Source organism: Notolepis coatsorum (assembly GCF_963971535.1).
Source record: "Notolepis coatsorum genome assembly, chromosome: 16".
NCBI lineage: Eukaryota > Metazoa > Chordata > Actinopteri > Aulopiformes > Paralepididae > Notolepis > Notolepis coatsorum.
This window is the reverse complement of record NC_140180.1, coordinates 105,415,159-105,439,937: the sequence shown is the minus strand read 5'-3', so window position 1 is coordinate 105,439,937 and position 24,779 is coordinate 105,415,159.

Here is a 24,779-nt window from a genome sequence, read left to right as displayed (position 1 = left end):
TTTGTTAACTCGTCATCACTGTAAATGAGGGAAACCTCAGTGCTTTCACGAGTATAAATAAAGGTTTGAAATGAAATACTCTGTTCCAGTAAAACTGTTACAATTACTTTTTTAAGTTACAACCCAGTGGAGTAGACAGGAGCCAATGGCAAAGATACAAGTTGGAAGGGGGAGTGGTCATTTTTATGTGTTGTGTGTTGATTGGATGGTAGAAATGACATCACTGTATTTAGACCAATAATGAAGAGGTCTTAATATGATGCCGGACCGATATATAAGTGACTGCTCCAGCTTCGAGAGCTCAGATTTTCACTTTTTGACTTCAGACACCAGGCGTATAGGCTATGCTATGCTAGAGAAGAGATGTTTTTTGTTTTATACTCACTTTTACTGAATTGGACATTTCCAATGAAGTCTCTTTTGTAACTTGCTTTTTTCTAATTAAAACAACTTTTTTATAACATCTATTGAATTCGTGGACTGTTTTCTATCGCAATGTATCACGACGCTGGCCTCGCCCTGCTCTCGTCTGAAGGTAACGGTATATCTATAACTGGGAGCCATGCAGATTGAATCAATTGCTGGTTACTGCTTTTCAGCTAAAGTTATATAAAGGATATATATATATATATATGGCACTGTTTGTTGTTTGCGGGTTCCGGTATCTCTGTGTTCGACGGGCTCCATCGGGTTTGTGGGGAACTGAGAATCTAGTCACTGCAGGACCGGATGATCGGTACCACGGACTGTTGGGCCTGTCGAATTGATAAGGGGTACTGGGGCTTGCAAATAATGATTAAGTGTTAGTACGCTAATATTACACTATTGGCAGTAGTAAAACTTATTAAAAGGTGAAGTAATATCATCAGACTTTCAAATGAGTAGCATTACAGGCCTCTCCTCACAAATGAGGATAGTGGTGACGGTGATAGTGGTGACGGTGAAGTAATATCATCAGACTTTCAAATGAGTAGCATTACAGACCATTCCTCACAAATGAGGATAGTGGTGACGGTGATAGTGGTGACGGTGAAGTAATATCATCAGACTTTCAAATGAGTAGCATTACAGGCCCTTTCGTAAAATGATGATAATAATGATGATAATGATAATATTATTGTTATTATAGGCATTAAGAGTTCTCCAAGACATACATTCGGTTTATTACAAACAAAGAAGAGGTTAACAACTCTTCTATGCTTATATTTCATATCAACTGGATATAACTAACTAGTGACTATGAAGTAAGCTTGATAGAAATAGTAATTGACCCGAGAACTTAGCGAGTTTAGCACCTCGCTGGGGGATATCGGGCGGCCACAGGGGTCTATCTCGAGTAGGTGATTCTGAGATAGATAGAGACATCCCCATCGGCTCTCATCAGGCGCCTAAGGAAGTTCCAAGTCAGTCAGAAGATCCTTAAGAACTTCTACTCATGTACAATAGAGAGCATCCTGACTGGCAACATCACCTCCTGGTTTGGGAATAGCACTGCACAAGACCGAAGCAGACTACAAAGAGTGACACGTTCAGCCGAACGCACAATTGGAGGGGGGCTCCCCACCCTCCAGAACATTTACAACAAGCGGTGCAGGGGTAAGGCTAAGAGAATCATCAAGGACTCCAGCCACCCGAACAACTGCCTCTTTGAACTGCTGCGGTCAGGCAAGCGATACCGGAGTCTCAAGGCGAGCACAGAAAGACTCAGAAGAAGCTTCTATCCCCAGGCCATCAGGCTGCTCAACGAACAATAAACACTATACAACAACCATCAAATGCACACAGCACACACATCCACACGCACACACTCACTTTAAACAAACAACACACTGCAGCACCCACTCTCCACACTTTAGATCACCTAAACACACTTTATATTAATTGATAAAGGATTTGCACTACAACTCGTACACCTTACTGTAAATTGTACCTAAATTGTACCTCATCCCATTTCTGCTTTGCACTATATAGTATTGTATATTAGTACACTGCATAGTATATTGTATATTATATGGTAACTCAGTTACTTCTATTCTGCATCGAACATTGTATATGTCTATACTGAACACTGTGACCTCTATTTTTACTTCTAATTTACATGCTATACTATTTTATTTCATACTTATCTTGTCTAGCACAGTCTCTGGAGCGTAACAGTAAGAAGCATTTTGTATAAAAGTATTCTGTACTTCTGTATGACAACTATTAAATAAACTTGAACTTGAAACTTGAAACGTTAGGTTATGACTATAACCAAGTTCTGTTAGTTAGGGGCGATGCTTGGCATCGCTACTGCACTATCTCGCGTACGTGCACGCGTACTGAATAAACCACAAATGTACCTCTAATACCAGTATTAGTCTGACCACACCCCTCATCAGCTTACCTTCATAAGCAGGTGTGTGGTCACCTGCTCTCCTCCTTCCCAAGCTTTCACCACAAGGTGAGAACAAGGGCTGCAGCGGCGTCCGATGCCAAGCATCGCCCCTAACTAACAGAACTTGGTTATAGTCATAACCTAACGTTCTGTATCGTTAGTGGCTTAGCTTGGCATCGCTACTGCACAAGGGAGGCCAAGCGGAGCCACTTGGCTGACAAATACACCCCGCTGACAGCCCCCCAAAACCATCAGAACAGGGAGGGCCGAGCCCCCCTGACCCCCCCTAATGGAGGGTAGCCCCCCTATTAGGGACGTCACGGGAGGGCGACGGACCCGACCGTGCGAAGAGGCACTCAAGCAACTCAACGCACAGGGTGAGCAGACCGTGGCTTGACCCCACGACTACACACACGCACAACCCGCATGCCACCCGGGAACGAACGGAGGAACAACCTCGTTACTGCCCCCAGAATCACGGGGTCAAGGGCAAACCCAACCCCGTGGCAAGGCCGTAGCAGCGGAGCACGAAGGAAGACCCAGACCCACCAAAAGGACTGGACTCCCTGGAATGGGGGCCCGGAGAAGTCCATGATGCCAGCATCAAGACCCCACCAGGTGGGCACGTAGTGCCCCGCCCCCCACATCGCCAGCGTATTCGGACAAAGGCCCCTCAGTTACTGCACCTGGTATTCCCAGGCGGAACCAACCAGGCCAGAACCTGCCCAGCTTCCGAGATCGGACGAGACCGGGCGTGTTCAGGTCGGTATGGCCGTAAGCCGAGCGGGCCCCGTCCCCCCAATAGTACACCGCCTGGCACACTGACCCTGCAGAATAGGCAGTCAGCATGGCCGTAAGCACACAAAAAAGGTTAACCAACGGAAGCAGGCAGCGCACCGGGGAAAAACCAGGCAACAGGCTGTTAACCCTAGCCTGGAGACTGCGGACGAGACAGGCGCCAGAGGGGACAGCTGAACACAGCCGCCCCGGCGGAAGGAGCGTAAGCTGGCGGTGTTGCATGACCAAGCCTCCATTTAACAACCCCCACCCAGAGGGGTCGAGGCAGAGAAGGCTGACACGATTGGCAGACGTCATGAACGTGCAGGGGCACCCTCAAACGGTGAACCCGGGAGTTGACACTGCTCCAACACACCAGGGAATCAACCACCTCGGTGTTACCCAATGCGGTGGTTGTTCCTATAACCCCTCAAGAAAAAACTCCAAAACACACCTGCGGGTATACACCGGCTATACCGCAGTACAAGTGTTTCAGTTTCCAAAAAGGGTTAACCCAGGCCTACGGGTCGCAAACATCACTTCGGACCGGGCCTGGCGGTACGGGAAGCACAGGGTCACCAGAGGAGGTCAAAAAACCACCCCCACAGGCCCCTCTTCGCCATGCGTGAGAGAGGAGCGAAAAATAATGGAGAACCAGCCCCTAAGCACACCGTACCTGGTATTCCCCGGCGGTCTCCCAACCAAGTACTAACCAGGACCAACCTGTGTAGCGGCCGAGATCCGACGAGATCGAGCGCGTACAGAATGGCATGGCTGTAAGCCATGACGACAGTGCTGAGTAAAAACATACCCAACCAGGGTCTCCATAGCGCTTAACCCTGTGACACCCAGACCGACCTGGCATTTTTCCCCCTGAAAAAAGCCCAAGTCCCTCAGGGTACCAGAACAGCAGATCTGCATCCCCGGCGGACAACGGGTTCAACTGATCTGGACCAGCGTGACCAGAACCAGTCCCGTGCCCTAACCACGCCGACATGCCTACTCCAGGAGAAGGGCAGATATGCGTGTTGATCTTAACATGAAAAGAAGGCGCCACCCAGACGTCGGGACGAACCGCGCCTGGTGGCCCACCCCAAGGGCGTGAGACCCCACTACATATGTTCAGATCCATCCCGTCATCATCCCCCAGACATGAACGAGAATCCGTCGACAACCCACCCAGGTCATGGGATGTGGTCGCCGGAAGAGGAAAAACCCCCATCTCAGTTGCTTTATAAAAACGCTGTTTCAACCACAAGCAACTAAGGCGTGCCAGTCAATCGCCTGTTTACAGCGAGCTAGCACTATACGTGCGTCGGGACACACCCCCATCAATGAACAGGCTATTTAGACCTGTCATTGAATCCCCAAGGCGCCCAGGGGAACGACAAGAGGGGTGTGACACTCCCTAACTCCAACACTTCTGGAATAGAAAGAAGGAAGCATCAACAGTATGTATCCCAGTCTACACAGCCGGGGTAAAAAATGTTCACATTTTTACATCCCACCACCCTCCCATAGGAAAGAGACGGGGATCCCCAGAGAGACTTCCCACGCGAGCTGTACAGATTGAAAAGAATATATTGCACCTTGAGCCATGTAAAAAACTGGTTTTAGGGCCTCCGGGGAAGAGGCACCGAACCCATACACACTCAATAAACGAATTGAATCGAATATACATACAATAGAAAAGGACCCTTCTAGAGGGTCCACTCACTTTGACAATCTGAGGAGGAAGGCTCTGTACTCTGATGGAGGCTTCCTCACATGGAAGAAGGAGTCCGAACTCACAGAAGGCCTGAGTAGGCGCTTGGTGAGGAGGAGCCCTGACCACCCCCCCTGAAAACAGATCCATCACATGGACCTGAACAGCACACGGAAGTCCTACCAACAGAGACGCGCACGGTGACGTACTCTATGGCGGGGGAATTCCTGCGGTGCACACGCCCAATATACCAGGCCGTGGGACCAGGAACTCCCTCCCCCCCCCCCCCCCCCCCCCCGTAACGTGCCGAACCGCCACGTGACGGGAACCTTGAAGGACAGGGGGTGTACCCCTGACCGACAGAACAATGGGGAGAGGAAAGGTTACCAGTTCACCCCTTTACGACCCCACACCCATGATACGACGTAACGACAAAAAGAGAATATGACACAGTCATAGTCAGCTCTATGAAGCGTTTCACAGCTCCACACAGCGCACGAGCTAACCTGCTATCTGATTTTTACTAAGGAAAAACACAGAATAGAGAGGGCTCTAAGAACCCCGGTCCAACATACACATGTGCTTCTGTGGCCAGTACAACCCAGTTGTAGGTCACATGACACACACAACCCATCATCACCTACAAAAAATGGCAAAAACACTCAACAGAGGAACGCCGTTTTTTTCACAATGAGAGAATACATCATTCTTGATTAGTATCGACCACAGGCCTTGCTAAGCACACATGACAGCAACCAAACCAATTTCCCTTTAGGAAATAAGTTTCTCCAGCAGATTTAGCACAACCTCAGCAATCAAGCTGAGAGTTACATCGTATCCCTACCACACAAAAGACACAATTAATGCACAACATGTCTGATAGGAGGTGATAAAGTCCCCAGGGAACCGGGGGGGGAAACACAATCCTCCTATTTTACCCTCAATACGGCCAGTTAAAACAGGAAAACCTGTTAATGTGTGAACTCACTGTTCATTGTCATTACAGTCTGAGAAAGAACATTCTTTTACTCACTCGTCACCAAGCATAGCTTCATAGGTTAGTTGCCTTAGTAGTGAGTACACGGTACACATAAACACCATGATGTTTCTCACACAACAACCAGATCAATACATCACGACCTGCACGGAGAAGCTAACTGCCAGTGACAAAAACAGCTCACACACAACCCGCAACGTATCTCAAATGCATTGCAACAACACACGTTTTGGGAAAAAACACCGTTATTCACAATACATTTAGCAAGGTAAAACCAGAAGACGTGTTATGAGGTCTGGCCAACCCCGTACCTGCCCGGAACGCAGATCAGCGAAGTGCAGTCACAAGCCACCGTAGAACACAGCCGTCCCGTGTTGTTCGATCCGGGCAGCGTCGCCGCTCCACCAGTCGCTACAGTCCTCTTTGTTGACGCAATCCCCGTCTAGGCTCAGGCAGGGTCGACGAACATCCCCTGTCAAGGATGACGTCGTGGTCAAGAGTGTAAAACATGTTAAAAATCAAAGCACGTTCAACAGAATAGCATCAAGCTAACGGCTGCTCCAACCGTTCGGGTGCTATTGCTTCCGCTCGCGAGACGCCGATCTACGACGCACGCGATCAGGAGCGAGCTCCCGGCGGCGCGCGAGAAGCCAAGCTACCCCGCGCCAGGCCACCGACCGGCTAACCGTAAGCTATGAACATGTAAACAATGACATAACACTCACCCAGACAGGCCGCCGTTCTGAACCCTCCTCACTTTTTAAGAGAAAAGAGAAAACAAGACGTCAACACCGCTTCACAACGGTGACATTAACACGTCCGGCGGAATCAGCACAGTACCAACTGGCCTGTATAGCTGACTTTGAACATGAATCTGCCGCTATCGCACATTACATGCACATATCCCCTCGTGAAGGAATACTCTCATTTGGATATGAAAGATGGGGTCTTAACACGGTGACAGAGAGAATCCACTCGTCCAGAACACACAGGGATCACCAGTGTCAATGGTCGCGGCCCACTAGTTAAAACTATAATGGTCGCCAGACCAAGGCCTTCTGTCGCCTAGACGGCTAAACAAAGGACCCTAGCCTGGGGCCGGTTTCCATAAACTTTGTCAAGTAGCCCCCATAGCACTAACAGACAAGTGGAGCCCGCCAGCAAACACTACTCACCCAACCTGGAACGCACCGCTCCTCACAACAGCGGCATGTCCGACAGTTCAGCTGTGGCCTGACAGGTTTCACCCCAACAAACACAGCAAGGAACTGCAGTTGAGAAGCATGCAGCGGCGTGCTCCCAATACGAAAACCGGTGGAGGGTTTGTAGAAAGATCATCATCTTCTAGACACTCCAGTACGAAGACAATATCGCCGTATTTTCTCGAAAATAGTGAGAGAGAAAATAAAGATATGATGTCAACGTATCCTTGTTTCCCAAGCTGTTCCTAATCCAATTTCTTCCATCATGGTGTCAAGTGTGGGGATCTACCGAGGCACCTCTTCCTTGTGGTGAAAGCGAGAAGGAGGAGAGCAGGTGACCACACACCTGCTTATGAAGGTAAGCTGATGAGGGGTGTGGTCAGACTAATACTGGTATTAGAGGTACATTTGTGGTTTATTCAGTACGCGTGCACGTACGCGAGATAGTGCAGTAGCGATGCCAAGCTAAGCCACTAACGATACAGAACCCTTGTACAGAATATATATGTACAAGGCCGACATTTCTATCCCAGAGCCCTTCGGCGCTAAACCAATCAGAGAGGGTCTTCGCTGTATGCGGGCTAGCCAATCAGAGAGCGTCGTTGCAAACAGAGACTACGGGAAAAAATCACGCCGCTGCGGGACGCCTGAATTCTTTTACTAACGGATTTCCACTTCCGCGTTCGCGTTCTGCGCTCTGATTGGCCACTGACGTTTCTGGTCATGCCAATCGTGTGACGGCAAGTTCTGCCACCGGTTAAGCTTAGGCACTCTTTCGAAGTTGGTTAAGGTTGATTGATTGATTGATTGAAAACTTTATTAACAGATTGCAGAATGGGTACAGTACAGTACAGCTCAATACATACAATTGTTAAAGGGATGCAGACCAGAGAAATACGTTGGACACTGTACAACTGTACAAGCAAAACTGTACATTGGAATATTGACAAAACCATACTTGGTCATTTACTGTACATTGGAGGGGGTTGTGTTAGGACATTTACAGGGGCCAGTTTCGAATTGCAGTCTCCCGTAGGTGTTCTTTGAAAGTGTTTTTGAAAGTGGGTAGTGATTCACATTCCTTTACAGCTTTGGGTAGGGCGTTCCACATTGATGTGGCATAATTGCGAAACGTGTTTAGTCCCTTGTTTGAGCCAAATCTGGGTTTAACATGATTTGTGGAGCTCCCTCTGGTGTTGTGATCGTGGTATTCACTGACCTTTGGGAAGTATTTTGACATGTACATGGGTACCTTGGTCGTGTAGTGTATCTTGTAGACCAGGCCCATTGCAAGTTGCTGTACTCTGTTGTCTACTCTAAGCCATCCTAGGTTGTCAAAGTGGGCAGGGGTGAGGTGGGTTCTAGGAGTAAGGTCAAGCAGTAGTCTGACCAGTTTGTTTTGAGATGTTTGTAATTTTGTTTTTAGCGCCTTTGAGGTGCTTTGGTACCATGAGGTGCAAGCATAGTCGTAGTACCCTTGAATGAGTGCTCCTGCCAGAGTCTTCAGGGTATTCTTGTTTACCAGTTTACTTGTACCAGGAGATCCGGTACAAGAATCGAGTTTGTCTTAGAGCAGGGCGATAGAACACCAGCCCTGATTCCAAACTCTAACCTTAACCAACTTCGAAAGAGTCGCCTAAGCTTAACCAGTGATAAATTAGGCGTTAGGTAGTTTGCGGGAATTGCGGCTGTTCGAGGCGGAAATGGGCGCGTCACGCGATTGGGTGCACATGTCACATGACCAGAAACGTCAGTGGCCAATCAGATCGCACCAGAAACGTCAGTGGCCAATCAGATCGCAGAACGCGGAAATCCGTTAGTAAAAGAATAGACGCCTCTGGGACTCGTTATTTTTTTTCTTAGCCGCATTTCTGGCAAGACGCTCTCTGATTGGCCGACGCCTGTTTCTACACTGGTTAAGCTTAGTCAAGTCAAGTCAAGAGTTTTATTTGTCACGGCATACAAGTATACAATGAAATGCGGGTGGTCTTGCCCGCAACGATGTGCAATACAGTGGTACTACATATAATAGAATCCAATAAAAACAACATTGTGCAATAACAGGTAACAGGTAACATGGTGTGACATCTCGGTATCTGTACATAGTTATTTACAGAGCATATAGGACATGCTAGGTAGCTTTGGTAGTGCTTAGGCACTCTTTCGAAGTTGGTTAAGGTTAGAGTTTGTCTTAGAGCGTGACGGCAAGTTCTTTCGACGGTTAAGCTTAGGCACTCTTTCGAAGTTGGTTAAGGTTAGAGTTTGTCTTAGAGCATGGCGATAGAACACCAGGTAGTTTGCAGGCTGTTCGACGCGGAAATGGGCAAAGACACAGCTCGTCACGCGATTAGGCAAACATGTCAGTGGCCAATCAGAGAGCGTCTGCCAGAAATGCGGCTAGGAGAGTGCAAGAGCGTGTCGTGAATTTATCTAAATAAAACAACAAAAAATGTACAAAATGATAAGACAAAATGCTGATTTGCAAGAAGGAACAGGAAACACCATGTTGGTTGTAAGAGGTTGAGACAGGGACTCCCCCGACCAGGGCCAGATCATTAAGGTCATAAACTGACCCCTCGGGACTATATTAAGATAGGGCAGGAAGGAGGTATGTACTTTAGCTAAAAGAGGAACAAAAGCTTACTCAAAAAGGACCCATTTTCCCCCACCGGGCGAACCTATTTGGTAATAACAGACGGAGGAAGGAGATAATTATCTTTGAAGAACAGGAAGACAAACTGAAAATAACAGTTGAGATCAAAGGTCTTATTTACACTAGTAAGCAATTTCAGGTTACGACATGGCAGCTGGTCAGGAGACCGAGTAAAACGGACTGTAAACAGAGCCTTTCAGACTGAAGATAGATGACTCAGTAGCACCCAAGTGGGACCAAGTGTTCAATGCATCAAGGTTTAGCAAGCCAGAAACGGTAAAACAATAAGAATGCATTTAATTGGTAAATATCAGAGGTTAAGGGTTAGACCATTTGCAAAATGTGGTGTTTCATGGAGACTAGAAAATTGTCCTACACTATGAAAATCAAATAACATGTGGTGAAATTACTAACAACTGTTTTCAGCCAAGACTACCATTAGCATTGTCAAGAAAAGTGAACCAAATACTTAGGGATCAAATAGAGATACAACCTAGATTACAGCTTACTTTAGAATAGGAAATACCCCAGTAGGATGAAACAATCAAATAAAGTTCAATTTCATAAGTAAATGTGGGCATAACTTAAAACTATTAGGATAACGGAAGTCACAATAAAGAATAAAAACTCTTAATGCTAGAAGATAAAACTATACAGTATTGGTCAAGGGTTAATCAAGAAACAAAGTATTCTATTGAAGGAAGTATATGGTTTATTATCTGGGCATCGAGAGCCAGTCTGTCTCTCCAATCTAGACTGTGTAAACATTGTGTCACAAGAACATGAGGATGTGTCACTCATTGAACGGATCCCCTAATAAGGTAATGACTAACTGCTAAACAGCCCGGCAGAACCAATTGTGAAAATGGTGTGTCAGCATACCAGGCTGACGTGTCAGGACGTGTCATCGAGCGAGGAGATCCTTTTGGCCAATGGAGAAGCCCGACCCCTGAGACACACGTCTTGGGGGAGTTCCTTCTTCTTTCCTATAAGCAGGGCGGATGGAGATGGAAAAAGACAGAGCCTGAGGAGAGCGAGACACACAGAGAAGGATCCTGGAGAGAGACTGAGACACGGACCTGGAGATGGACTGAGAGACCGGCCTGGAGACCTCGAGAGCCGAGCCGGAGACGCACAGAGCTATGGACCCAGACGATGATAGACGATCGCCTCGCAGCAGGAGAGCCTGCCCCCGAGGATAGACGAAACCAAGCGCTCCCAACCCGCTGAGGATCCGAAAGCAAGGTTGCCTTGGCGACCACCACAAAGAGAGGCCGCGTGTTGTCATGGGAAACCCGAGAGACAACAATACAATCACTGGAGAAGAAAGCTCTGATCGGCCCTAGCTGATCAGATCATGGACAGAACTGCCACACCAAAGAGACGATTAGATTGAAGTAAAGAGTTTGTACTTGTTTTGATTCATAAGCTGTGGTTTATTAAGAAATAGAAATAAACACAGCAGTTTGTTTGATTGGACCACCTCGTCAGCTTCTTTCCTTAATTGAACCGAACATCTGAAATACCAAACAATGCAGAGGAGAAGGGTAAAAGACTATACGATCACAGAACTTAGATATAGGTATAAATGAAGATAGTATACTTCAATTTGGTGCCGAGACCCGTGCTGAGGCAGCAGAAAAGGACAGGTATGCCCCTCTCTCCTCCAGGCAACAGGACATGCGACCAGAGGACAGGAGAGGGGTAGACCTGGCGAGAGCTGTGGGATGCCAGCCGAGAGACTGCTGGGGTCGTGGTAAACTGGGACCGCCTGGATGGCCGGCGTCGACTGTGTGCTGGCATTGTGGGGGGATCGGCCATCTCGCTCTGTCATGTGACAAAGGGTGGCGGGCTCAGCAAGGGTCCAATAGACGGCGAGAGTCCAACGGACAGCATGAGTTCATCAGAAAATAGACCTGCTGGACTTGCAGAATGTTGGGTCATTCTCAGAAGGAGTGTAAATAGGTTGTGTCTGCAAAGGCCATAGGTTGAATAAGAACGAAGCAGGTATGCACAAGCGAAGCTAATAGTGCTCGGGAAAATAGAGTTATTAATAAGTTAAAATGGGAAAAAGGACGGATTGAAATAAAAATAGAAAAAAAATAAAATATATATATATATAGAAGCGTTGGTACATTAGATTATGAGTGGAAGCGACTAAAATGGATGTGCAACTAACAGGGAGAGATGAAATGACTGACAGATGCATGAGCCAATCGTACTAACAGTTAATTAATAGACCAATCATGGGTTTTCCTTGTTGCTACAGTGTGTCTGATCAACTCTTGCTGCGGCAGTGAGGAAAACGTGAGGGAGAATGGTATGGTGGACGATTTTTGGTATCTCCCACCTGTGCAGCCTGGCCCGGCTGCACAGATTGGAGAGAGAGAGAAAAATGGTCACCTCAATGACTTTTGTGGTCATGTGGACTTGGGTCTAGATTAAACAGTTAATATTAGGTATTTAATATTAGACAGAGTTAAGAACAAATGACTATTTATAGTAGTGATTACATACTTGATCCAAGGGTGGTCAAGGAGACTTAAAAAAAAAAAAAAAAAAAAAGAGAAAAAATTATTATTTCATTACTTATTTTATTTCTTTTTGGATTTTAAATTTTGCTGTCTTAGTTTTTGCGGGGGTATTTATGCCTCTAGATGATAGTTTGATTCTGTTGGATGGGTGTGTAGCATGAAGGCACTCACGATTTTTTGTTTATTTGCAATTTTCTTTGTTTTTGTTTGACACTCTATTTTTTTAGGAACTGGCTGGCTGGGAGGGATCTCTCGCCGGTCGGGGATGGCAGGTGGTGGTGACACAGCGAGACTGGTAGGAAGTCTGATATAATGAGCTGGAAACTGAGAATGGACGGGAGCTGGTTCATGGTTTGTTTTCCGCTCATTAAGAGTCCAGATGTAGAATCTGGGGGGTTGTGTCACGGTTTTGGGATATGATAAGTGTTGGGGAAACGTGTTTCTCTGTCTATAGGTAAGCTCTGTAGGTTTTTGGTCGCCGTTGGCCAAATAGTGTTCATGTAGGGTGCAGACATGTGAATTTGATGATTGACTTATGGGAGACTCTGCACCGGCTTGTTGAAGGCTGGCGGAGTATGTGGGATGTGTGTTTAAAGGGACTGTGGTTTGTTGCCATGCACATAGGTTCTGTTGGTGATTGGCCTCGTCTAGAGCTGGCTGTCCGGACCGAGGAGGCTGTCTGGAAATAAGGTATTGATAGTGAAATAATGGTTATTCCACTTTCAAGGGTGGAGGTAGTATTGTGTTGAACTTGAGATATTTGATCTAGTAAAATAGTACAGCACAAAAACAAATGAGACAAAGGTGATTTGATTGAATGCTAACTTAAGAAGCCGTGAAAAATATAGACAATTAATTTGGAGAAAGATGTATTGTCAAAATGCAGAACAGTAACGATGTATCTGTGAGAGAAATGAGACCTTCCAATCCATTGTGTGTTTGTAAATAACAATCCAAAATGCAAAAAGGACAGAGGGAAAATCGTTTCCTTCTGTGGAAAATCGGAGCAGTACCGAGACCTGCATACAACAAAGAAGAGGCTGTGGTTAGCACAAAATAAAATAAGAAGAAAAACGATCAAAACGAGTTAGCAGTAAAGACCTCAGGAGGTTGGAATAGAGATAACTGACAGGGATGAAAGCGAAGAATAATTGAGGCCTCAGTGGTCTTTTCAAGGAGAGGAAATGATCTATGTTTGCTTGTTTGACTTTCCCTCAATGGTTTAGAGTGTTAATCTTTTATTGGTGTGATGTATTAATCTTTTCTTGCAGAGGCAATTACACAAAACAGAGACATTGAAGCTAATTACATGGATAATGTATAGTCATAATTGAAATAAGCTGAGAATGGTACGATGTTCTTTTTGTATAAAGAAACGGACCTAGACTGGATGGCATATAAATAACTGATAATGTGTATAACTGTGCAAGGAGGAAGAGGTAGGTGAAATGATGAATTGTGTAACTGTACAGATGAAAATGGGTTTGGTAGTTCGATTTGTGTAAATTTTGGATTTTTTTGAAATTTTAGAAAATATTAGCAAAAATGGTAATTATGGTTTTTAACATGTTTAATTTAGAACATTGGTGCTATATAGTGGGTTATAAAACCCACTAAGGGTGGATTGTCGTGAATTTATCTAAATAAAACAACTAAAAATGTACAAAATGATAAGACAAAATGCTGATTTGCAAGAAGGAACAGGAAACACCATGTTGGTTGTAAGAGGTTGAGACAGGGACTCCCCCGACCAGGGCCAGATCATTAAGGTCATAAACTGACCCCTCGGGACTATATTAAGATAGGGCAGGAAGGAGGTATGTACTTTAGCTAAAAGAGGAACAAAAGCTTACTCAAAAAGGACCCATTTTCCCCCACCGGGCGAACCTATTTGGTAATAACAGACGGAGGAAGGAGATAATTATCTTTGAAGAACAGGAAGACAAACTGAAAATAACAGTTGAGATCAAAGGTCTTATTTACACTAGTAAGCAATTTCAGGTTACGACATGGCAGCTGGTCAGGAGACCGAGTAAAACGGACTGTAAACAGAGCCTTTCAGACTGAAGATAGATGACTCAGTAGCACCCAAGTGGGACCAAGTGTTCAATGCATCAAGGTTTAGCAAGCCAGAAACGGTAAAACAATAAGAATGCATTTAATTGGTAAATATCAGAGGTTAAGGGTTAGACCATTTGCAAAATGTGGTGTTTCATGGAGACTAGAAAATTGTCCTACACTATGAAAATCAAATAACATGTGGTGAAATGACTAACAACTGTTTTCAGCCAAGACTACCATTAGCATTGTCAAGAAAAGTGAACCAAATACTTAGGGATCAAATAGAGATACAACCTAGATTACAGCTTACTTTAGAATAGGAAATACCGCAGTAGGATGAAACAATCAAATAAAGTTCAATTTCATAAGTAAATGTGGGCATAACTTAAAACTATTAGGATAACGGAAGTCACAATAAAGAATAAAAACTCTTAATGCTAGAAGATAAAACTATACAGTATTGGTCAAGGGTTAATCAAGAAACAAAGTATTCTATTGAAGGAAGTATATGGTTTATTATCTGGGCATCGAGAGCCAGTCTGTCTCTCCAATCTAGACTGTGTAAACATTGTGTCACAAGAACATGAGGATGTGTCACTCATTGAACGGATCCCCTAATAAGGTAATGATTAACTGCTAAACAGCCCGGCAGAACCAATTGTGAAAATGGTGTGTCAGCATACCAGGCTGACGTGTCAGGACGTGTCATCGAGCGAGGAGATCCTTTTGGCCAATGGAGAAGCCCGACCCCTGAGACACACGTCTTGGGGGAGTTCCTTCTTCTTTCCTATAAGCAGGGCGGATGGAGATGGAAAAAGACGGAGCCTGAGGAGAGCGAGACACACAGAGAAGGATCCTGGAGAGAGACTGAGACACGGACCTGGAGATGGACTGAGAGACCGGCCTGGAGACCTCGAGAGCCGAGCCGGAGACGCACAGAGCTATGGACCCAGACGATGATAGACGATCGCCTCGCAGCAGGAGAGCCTGCCCCCGAGGATAGACGAAACCAAGCGCTCCCAACCCGCTGAGGATCCGAAAGCAAGGTTGCCTTGGCGACCACCACAAAGAGAGGCTGCGTGTTGTCATGGGAAACCCGAGAGACAACAATACAATCACCGGAGAAGAAAGCTCTGATCGGCCCTAGCTGATCAGATCATGGACAGAACTGCCACACCAAAGAGACGATTAGATTGAAGTAAAGAGTTTGTACTTGTTTTGATTCATAAGCTGTGGTTTATTAAGAAATAGAAATAAACACTGCAGTTTGTTTGATTGGACCACCTCGTCAGCTTCTTTCCTTAATTGAACCGAACATCTGAAATACCAAACAATGCAGAGGAGAAGGGTAAAAGACTATACGATCACAGAACTTAGATATAGGTATAAATGAAGATAGTATACTTCAAGCGCTTCCGCATTCTTCGCCATACGCCAGTACGGTAATGCGCATTTCCTTTTCCGCCGCCCAGGTGCTCGCCGCTCGCCGCGCATGAGGTCGCCGCTTGGTTCGATGCGGTTCAGACCCCCATTCAACACTAATCACAGATGCAGCACACATTAACGCTGGTCAATCACATTAATACTATATGCTATTGCTATTGCTATATATTGCTATTGCTATATGCCATAGGTGTCAAACTCACGGCCCGCGGGCCAAATGCAGCCCGCCACGTCATTTGATGTGGCCCCCCAAGAGCTCGAGTAAAAAAAAAAAAAAAAAAATTAACATTAATCTTGGGTTAAAAAATAGCTGTGTTAAAATAATTGTGGGTTAATGCGTTAATAAAGCTTTGACAGCCTTAGTTATTACACATTCTTACACATACATGTGTGTTGAACATCTGAGGTATTGATGAAGTAACAAAGGAAAAAAGCCAAAAGCACTTACTCCTCAGACATTCTTTGACAATTTTACAGCCCAAAAATACAAAAAAGATCCAGGCGGAATAGGTAACAAAGGGTTGAAGAAATATTGTCTGAACTGTCAGATGCAAGCTGGCTGTGTGACATAACCGAGCATCTCGCTCAATTGAATAAGAAGCTGTAGGGACGCAAACAAGTCCCACCCAAAACTTGACCAATATAGTTGTGAACTGAGACAACCCTTATTGTTATTTTTGAGTACAGTTACAGTTGTGTGTTCATGCAGACACATAATAGCAATTTCATTACGAATTGAAAATGGGGGACCCTGATGTAAACAAGTCGAAAGGCTTTCTCTGGTCTGCATCCCCTTAACAATTGTGTGTATTGAGCTGTACTGTACTGTACCCATTCTGCAATCTGTTAATTAAAGTTAATTAAACTATCTTCCATTAGTTGGATGTATGGCCTCTGCAAGGTTGTGTGCAGCCATTTGTTTTTGTAACATCTGCTACATCTGTCCCACGTGTTCTTTGCAGCTCACAGGTGTTAGTTCTGCCCCTCTTGACTGTGACAAAAAGGTTTTGAACAAACTTGATGTCATAGCTTGTATTTGATGATATTCTTCTTTGTTATTTACTTGCATGGTTTGATCATTGATTGATGGAGTAATATGGGGTTCTGATAAACTAAAATTATTTGTTAAAATAACATAAGCTAACATATATTTTTACATCTATGCAAATGCATATGCAATATGTATAACTTGAATAAGTAATAAATACAGAAACAACATGTTTAACAATATGTAAATGAGTAGCTACATTTATTTTACATTACATTAACATTTATACGGTCTTTGGCCCTTTGAGGGCAACCATAATGCTGATGTGGCCCTCTGTGAAAATGAGTTTGACACCCCTGCTATATGCTATTAATACTAATACGGTATATATATACACGCGATGGACGCAGCAGGCAATCACTGCTACTGTTATTCAGCCACGCCAGCCGCCGCGCCGCAGCCGTGCAAGAGGTACATGATTGATTGTGACACACAGAACTGTTGGGAATAGTAGTTCCCCCCGGACGATATTGTGTGTAGCACTTCCTGCCTCGAGCATTCTACCTATCGATTCGACTACGTTGACATTAGCTAACTGCTGAGCTAACTACTGAGCTAACATGAGCTAACTGCTGAGCTAACATGAGCTAACTGAGCTAACATGGAGCTAACTAAGGGGTACGCGATTGATTGATTGACATGTATTCCATAATATGTAAAGTACATGTGGTCCTCGTTTGGATAATATGTAAAGTACAGTTGACAGCTGCGTTGTGTTAACGTTGCAATGTACAGGGAAAAACGTTATGGCATCGCGATAATATACATGTATTCCATTTCGGCGTCTGAGCGGGGGAAAAGAAAATGCGCATTTGGAGGGCGTTACCGGGGCCAATCAGGGCAAAATGCGGAAGCGCTCTTGCACTCTTCGGCTGGGATTAATATAGACGCCTCCGGGACTGCAGCTGGACCCTATCGCGCGAGACTTCCACCGTCTTCCTGGATTACCCCACAAACGCTTTGTGTGTTTTACACTCTCTGTAGCAGAACTCTACTGGACCAAGACTTGACATCTGGATCAAAACGTTCTTCCTGAGAAAACAGACATCAGACTGTGGACACCACAACATCTGTAAGTACAATTATGTTTACATTGTTTTCCTCTCTTGTGCTCAAATCAAGCAACATTTCCACGGAGCCACAGAGAGACAGAACGCTGCGGCGCCATCTTGTTGTTCACTGTTCACTGTGTTCAGCCAGACCGACGTTACGGGGAGCTGCTGCCATTAGAGGTTAACGTCAACAACGTGATATTAACGTTAGTTCTATCCGACCACAATTTGTATTCAAAGTTTATTACACGCCTCACCGGGTTGGAGTTCTATTAAAACAAACTGAATTATTTCCTCCCCAGCCCCACCTTGCAGACTCAGAGTCCAACGTTTTGATTGATTGATTGAAAACTTTATTAACAGATTGCAGAATGGGTACAATACAGTACAGCTCAATACACACAATTGTTAAGGGGATGCAGACCAGAGAAAGACTTTCGTCTTGTTTCCACCAGGGTCCCCCATTTTCAATTCATCAGGACATATATGACATACATGACATACAGATAGTCAGTACTGCTACATCTATACATTTATGACATACCAGATTTGCAAATACAGTACTGTTTGTGATACAGAAGGAGTCAAGAAAAGGGAGTATATACATTTGACGTAGAAACTGTACATTGGAGGAGGTTGGGTGGGGGGGGGTTGGGTACACTGGGATATTGACAACCATACTGGGTAATTTACATTGGGGGGGGGGGGGGGGGCACACTGTATAAGCAAGCAAAACTGTACATTGAGGGGGGGGAGACTCTGTACAAACAAACAAAATTGTACATTGGACTATTGACAACCATACTAGGTAAATGACTGTACATTGGAGGGGGTTGGGTTAGGATATTTACAGGGGCCAGTGTTGAATTGCAGTCTCCCGTAGGTGTCTCTTGAGAGAGGTTTTGAAAGTGGGTAGTGATCCACATTCCTTTACAGCTTTGGGTAGGGCGTTCCACATTGATGTGGCATAATTGCGAAACGTGTTTAGTCCCTTATTTGAGCCGAATCTGGGTTTAACATGATTTGTGGAGCTCCCTCTGGTGTTGTGATCGTGGTATTCACTGACCTTTGGGAAGTATTTTGCCATGTACATGGGTACCTTGGTCGTGTAGTGTATCTTGTAGACCAGGCCCATTGCAAGTTGCTGTACTCTGTCATCTACTCTAAGCCATCCTAGGTTGTCAAAGTGGGCAGGGGTGAGGTGGGTTCTAGGAGTAAGGTCAAGCAGTAGTCTGACCAGTTTGTTTTGAGATGTTTGTAATTTTGTTTTTAGCGCCTTTGAGGTGCTTTGGTACCATGAGGTGCAAGCATAGTCGTAGTACCCCTGAATGAGTGCTCCTGCCAGAGTCTTCAGGGTATTCTTGTTTACCAGAGAGGAGATCCGGTACAAGAATCGAGTTCGTTGGTTGACTTTTTTTATTACATTGGATGCCATTTTGTCACAGGAGAGATTAGCCTCTAGGATGGAACCCAGGTAGGTAATTTCATCTTTCCTTGTGACAATATTGTCACCCACTGTAACTGAGAAGCCGTCGGTCTTGCTGAGTTTGTTATTTGAACCGAAGAGAATGGACTCTGCAGGGGAGGAAATTAGGCCACTTTACTCGCCAATTGCGAGTATTTTTTACGTTTGGCGAGTAATTCATGAAGAGCACTCGCCAGTCTGGCGAGTACTAGTAATTACAAAACAAAACAAAAAAATCATTCTGCAATCTGCTGATTCGCTCACTGACACAAACCGAACTCTGACTCCCCCCTTGATTCCTCCCATTTGCGCCACATAATAATCAGACCATAACCAATGAACATCATCGTTGTACAGATGCGCTCTAAGCTCCTCCAATGAACACTCGTTTTCTAGAAGATGCCGCCCATCTAGGGGAAGTGGACAGACCACTGACTGCGCGCAGACCTACAAACTCCTGCCACCGGCAGCCGGCTTGACAACGTAGACAAACTTACAAAAACACATGAGTGGATGAAAATAATTGCATGTAGAGTCGTCGCTTTCGGATATCGGTGCGGTCTGACATGGGGGCGAACAACAGCACGCGACGCGTCTCCTTCGAGTCGGATGAGAATGACAAGTCAACAACATTAGCCGGCTAGCTACCTAGCATGTAACAAGCTACCATAACGCGCATTCAACATAGTGGACTATACTGAGCGGCTTTGCTTAAATGCAGCCGAGTGACATTTTATTATTACCGGGTTTCCCAGCATATCACCACTCGCCCATATGCCCTTCACAACGGTGATGTTGTCATATTTGGCATTCAGAATACACCCGCTGAACCCCTAGCGTTGTCGATTCGGTTCCAATGTATTGTCATCTTACAGCACAAGTACAGTACAACCAGAATACATTTGGCATACAACCAGAGTGCAAATGTAACAAGTCAAGTTCAAGTTGTTTTATTTAGCTATTACATTACAGTGAAATGCTTGGTTCTTTCACTGCCCAACCCAGTATTGATTGAAAACTTTATTAACAGATTGCAGAATGGGTACAATACAGTACAGCTCAATACACACAATTGTTAAGGGGATGCAGACCAGAGAAGGACTTTAGTCTTGTTTACATCAGGGTCCCCCATTTCAGTCCTGTTTGCTTAATGCCTTGTCCACTTCCTCCACACTCCAATATGTTATGATGAATTGAAAATGGGGGACCCTGATGTAAACAAGACGAAAGTCTTTCTCTGGTCTGCATCCCCTTAACAATTGTATGTATTGAACTGTACTGTACCCATTCTGCAATCTGTTAATACACTTTTCAATCAATCAATCCCTTCAACCCTGCTCCTGTCAAACCTGCTCTTTCCATTCCCTCCATCATGTCCCCCCTTTCTGATGAATATTTCCTGCACTTAAGAGTCAGACACACATTCCTAGTAGTTGAGCTGTGATGAATGAGAACTTTATTTAACAGATTGCAGAATGGGTACAGTACAGTACGGCTCAATACATGCAATTGTTAAGGGGATGCAGACCAGAGAAAGACTTTCGTCTTGTTTACATCAGGGTCCCCCATTTTCAATTCATCATTCAGTATAACCTAGACCAGCCCAACCCAGCATCTTTCACTGCCCAGTTCAGCCCAACCCAGTCCAGAATAGTTCCCTCTTTCATGTTAATATGTGATTTAATGATGTAATATTTTGAAGAGTAGAGACAGTGTGATTAATTTACTATGATTGAAAATCAATTTAGACGAAGACGTACAAAGAAGTAATTGTCACAATTAGCGATTTTTTTTGTCTGGTAAAAAATCTATTTGGCTGGTAAAAAAAATCAGATACCCGCCAGTTGGCTGGTAAGCCAAAAAGTTAGTTTCCTCCCCTGACTCTGTTTTGCCCATGTGTAATGATAGTTTGTTATCAGCGAGCCATATGCAGATTCTGCCTAGTTCCGAGCTGAGGGTTTTTTCAACCTGTAACTTGTTCTTGTCAGAGACCAGCAGGGCTGAGTCGTCCGCAAACAGGAACAAGTTGCAGTCACAAGCTGACGACATGTCATTTGCATAAATTAGGAACAGTAGCGGTCCTAGTATGCTTCCTTGTGGAACACCACAGCTCACTGTGAGGGGGGGGGATAGGGTACCGTTTACCTCCACCATCTGTTCCCTCCCCTCAAGGTAGGATTGCATCCAGCTCACTGATAGACTATCAAAACCAATTGCTTTTAGCTTGTCAATCAGAATGGAGTGATTGACCGTGTCAAAGGCCTTTTGTAGGTCCAGCATGACCATGCCGCAGTATTTGCCTGCGTCCACCTCTTGTTTGATGTGGTCATTCAAATAGAGAAGGCATGTGTCAGTGGAGTGGGATGTTCTGAAGCCAGATTGGAATTCGTAGATTAGATTTTTTTCCGCTAGGTACTTTTCGACCTGTTCGTAGACTATTTTTTCCATGACTTTCGAGATGGAGGTGAGAATAGAAACAGGGCGGTAGTTGCCTGGGTCTAATTTGCTGCCCTTTTTGTGCAGAGGGGTCACCCTCGCAATTTTGAAGTCCTTGGGGACGTGTCCCTGTTTTATGGAGAGGTTTAATCGTTAAATCCCGGTAATGGCTAGATCCGAGAACCAGGACAAACATCTTGGGCTAGTTAGTTATCTTTGAACCTCTGTTGTCAAGCCTTGTCAATATACCCGCCTTCCCCACTAATGGAACTAATGGAACACAGCGAAGTGACTCCTAGCTTGCGGCTAACGTTATAACCGAACAATACACACAAGATACACTACACGACCAAGGTACCCATGTACATGTCAAAATACTTCCCAAAGGTCAGTGAATACCACGATCACAACACCAGAGGGAGCTCCACAAATCATGTTAAACCCAGATTCGGCTCAAATAAGGGACTAAACACGTTTCGCAATTATGCCACATCAATGTGGAACGCCCTACCCAAAGCTGTAAAGGAATGTGGATCACTACCCACTTTCAAAACCTCTCTCAAGGCACACCTACGGGAGACTGCAATTCAACACTGGCCCCTGTAAATATCCTAACCCAACCCCCTCCAATGTACAGTCATTTACCTAGTATGGTTTTGTCAATAGTCCAATGTACAATTTTGTTTGTTTGTACAGTGTCTCCCCCCCCTCAATGTACAGTTTTGCTTGTTTATACAGTGTGCCCCCCCCCCCCCAACCACCTCCAATGTAGATTACCCAGTATGGTTGTCAATATCCCAGTGTACCCAACCCCCCCCACCCAACCTCCTCCAATGTACAGTTTCTACATCAAATGTATATACTCCCTTTTCCTGACTCCTTCTGTATCACAAACAGTACTGTATTTGCAAATCTGGTATGTCATAAATGTATAGATGTAGCAGTACTGACTATCTGTATGTCATGTATGTCATATATGTCCTGATGAATTGAAAATGGGGGACCCTGATGTAAACAAGACGAAAGTCTTTCTCTGGTCTGCATCCCCTTAACAATTGTGTGTATTGAGCTGTACTGTATTGTACCCATTCTGCAATCTGTTAATAAAGTTTTCAATCAATCAATCAATCAATGGCCCCGAACCATGGAGGTCGTACCGAACGGTGTATGGTTCGAAATCATTTGTTTGTAATATGTTTATCAGATCAATATATATATCTAAATAACTTAGTTAGTTATGTCATGGAATACATGTATTCAGACATATACAACTGCATACATAGGAATAGTGCTGGGCCATATGGCCTACATTTGATATCATTTTTGTTTTTGCATTATGTCGATATTCGATATTTACATTTACATGTTGTCATTTAGCTGACACTTTTATCCAAAGCTACTTACAAGTTCTGTACGACAAGTCATCGGGAAGGGCACAACTCTATCAGCTGAGTAACAATGTTCATCAAAGTGTTGAGTGCTACAGTGTAGGTTAGTTTATTAGGACAAGTGCATGACAGTAAGGTTAGTTAGTGTTAGATTATTTCTTATTATCTTTTTATTTTTTATTTTTCAGATAATGGTTGAAGAAGTGTGTCTTTAGTCGACAGTGAAAGATTGGACGGGTTTCGGCTGTCCTAACGAAGGTTATCCTATAACCCTAGTTATATGAGTATAGTGAGCGCTCTGCTCTATTGGAACTGTCCCTTTAATCATATGCTATCATGAAAACTTTCAACCACATGCACGCTCCACACCTGCCTGGCCACGCCCACATCCGCTCACACATAAGCGGGGCCATGGCCATACTACCAGCTCCTTCCCCAGTCTTTCACCGCCGAAACAGAAGACACATGGGGTCCTCAGTGAGTCAGAGCAGAGTGCTTGCTATACTCATATAACTAGGGTTATAGGATAACCTTCGTTATATTTCGTTATAGCTTTGCGCTCTGCTCTATTGGAACACAAGAGTGGAGCAGAGCGGAAAGCCAGACAGATGTACCCGCTGAGGTCCCCTACAACCATCAGACTACCAGGGAGGATCCGGGCCCCCCCTAGTGAGGGACGGGAGGGAGATTGGACCGCCTGTGCGAAGATGGTTCAGTACCTCAACGCACAGGGCGAGCAGACCGCGGGACTCAACTTTGTTTAGAAGGGCCCGCGACTACTCGGACGCGCATCCCGCACGCCACCAGGGAACGGACGTGAAGCAAAAAACCCACGTCACAGCCCCCAACATTGCGGGGTCGGGGTCAAAAAGCCCCAAGGCCGTAGCAGCGGGGCGCGGAGGAGGCCCCAGGCCACATCCCGGGGGCTAGGACCCCCTGAAAAAGGGGCCTGGTGAGGTCAACAAGGCCGCGGCATCGAGACCCCACCAGACGGTCACTGGTGACACCACTCCCCACATCGCCAGCGTATCGGACAGGGCCTACAATAGGTGAAGCCAGGCCCTTCTCTACCTCGCACGCCGCTCCGAAGCACTCCAAGGAGGCCTCCCCCCACAATGACGTGGGGCCAGCTGGCGCACCGGGGAGACAGGTTCATCCCTCAATCCAGGTCGACAGGTCTTAACAAGAGCAGAACTCGACCTGCGCCCGGAGCACTGCGGACTAGACGGGCGCCTAAGGGGCTTACTGTAAGAACAGTATCCCGACGAAAGAACAATGGACAGAGATAGTAGGGGGCAGGGCTCCAGACTAACTTTTTTCACCACCGTCCCAGAACCGTCCCGAAATACAGTTTTAACCGTCCCAAAGTGAATGTAAACCGTCCCAATTTTTTTTTTTATATATATAATATATCAATAATAATAATAATAATAATGACTTGGATTTTATATAGCGCTCTTCATGACACCCAGAGCGCTTCACAAAGTCCATTATTCGTTCATACACAGTCATACCGGTGGTGGTAAGCTACAATTGCAGCCAGAGATGCCCTGAGGCAGACTCACGGAAGCGTGACGAATAATCATCACCTACGGCCCCTCCGACCACCACCAACATTCATTCACATGCATACAAGGCAAG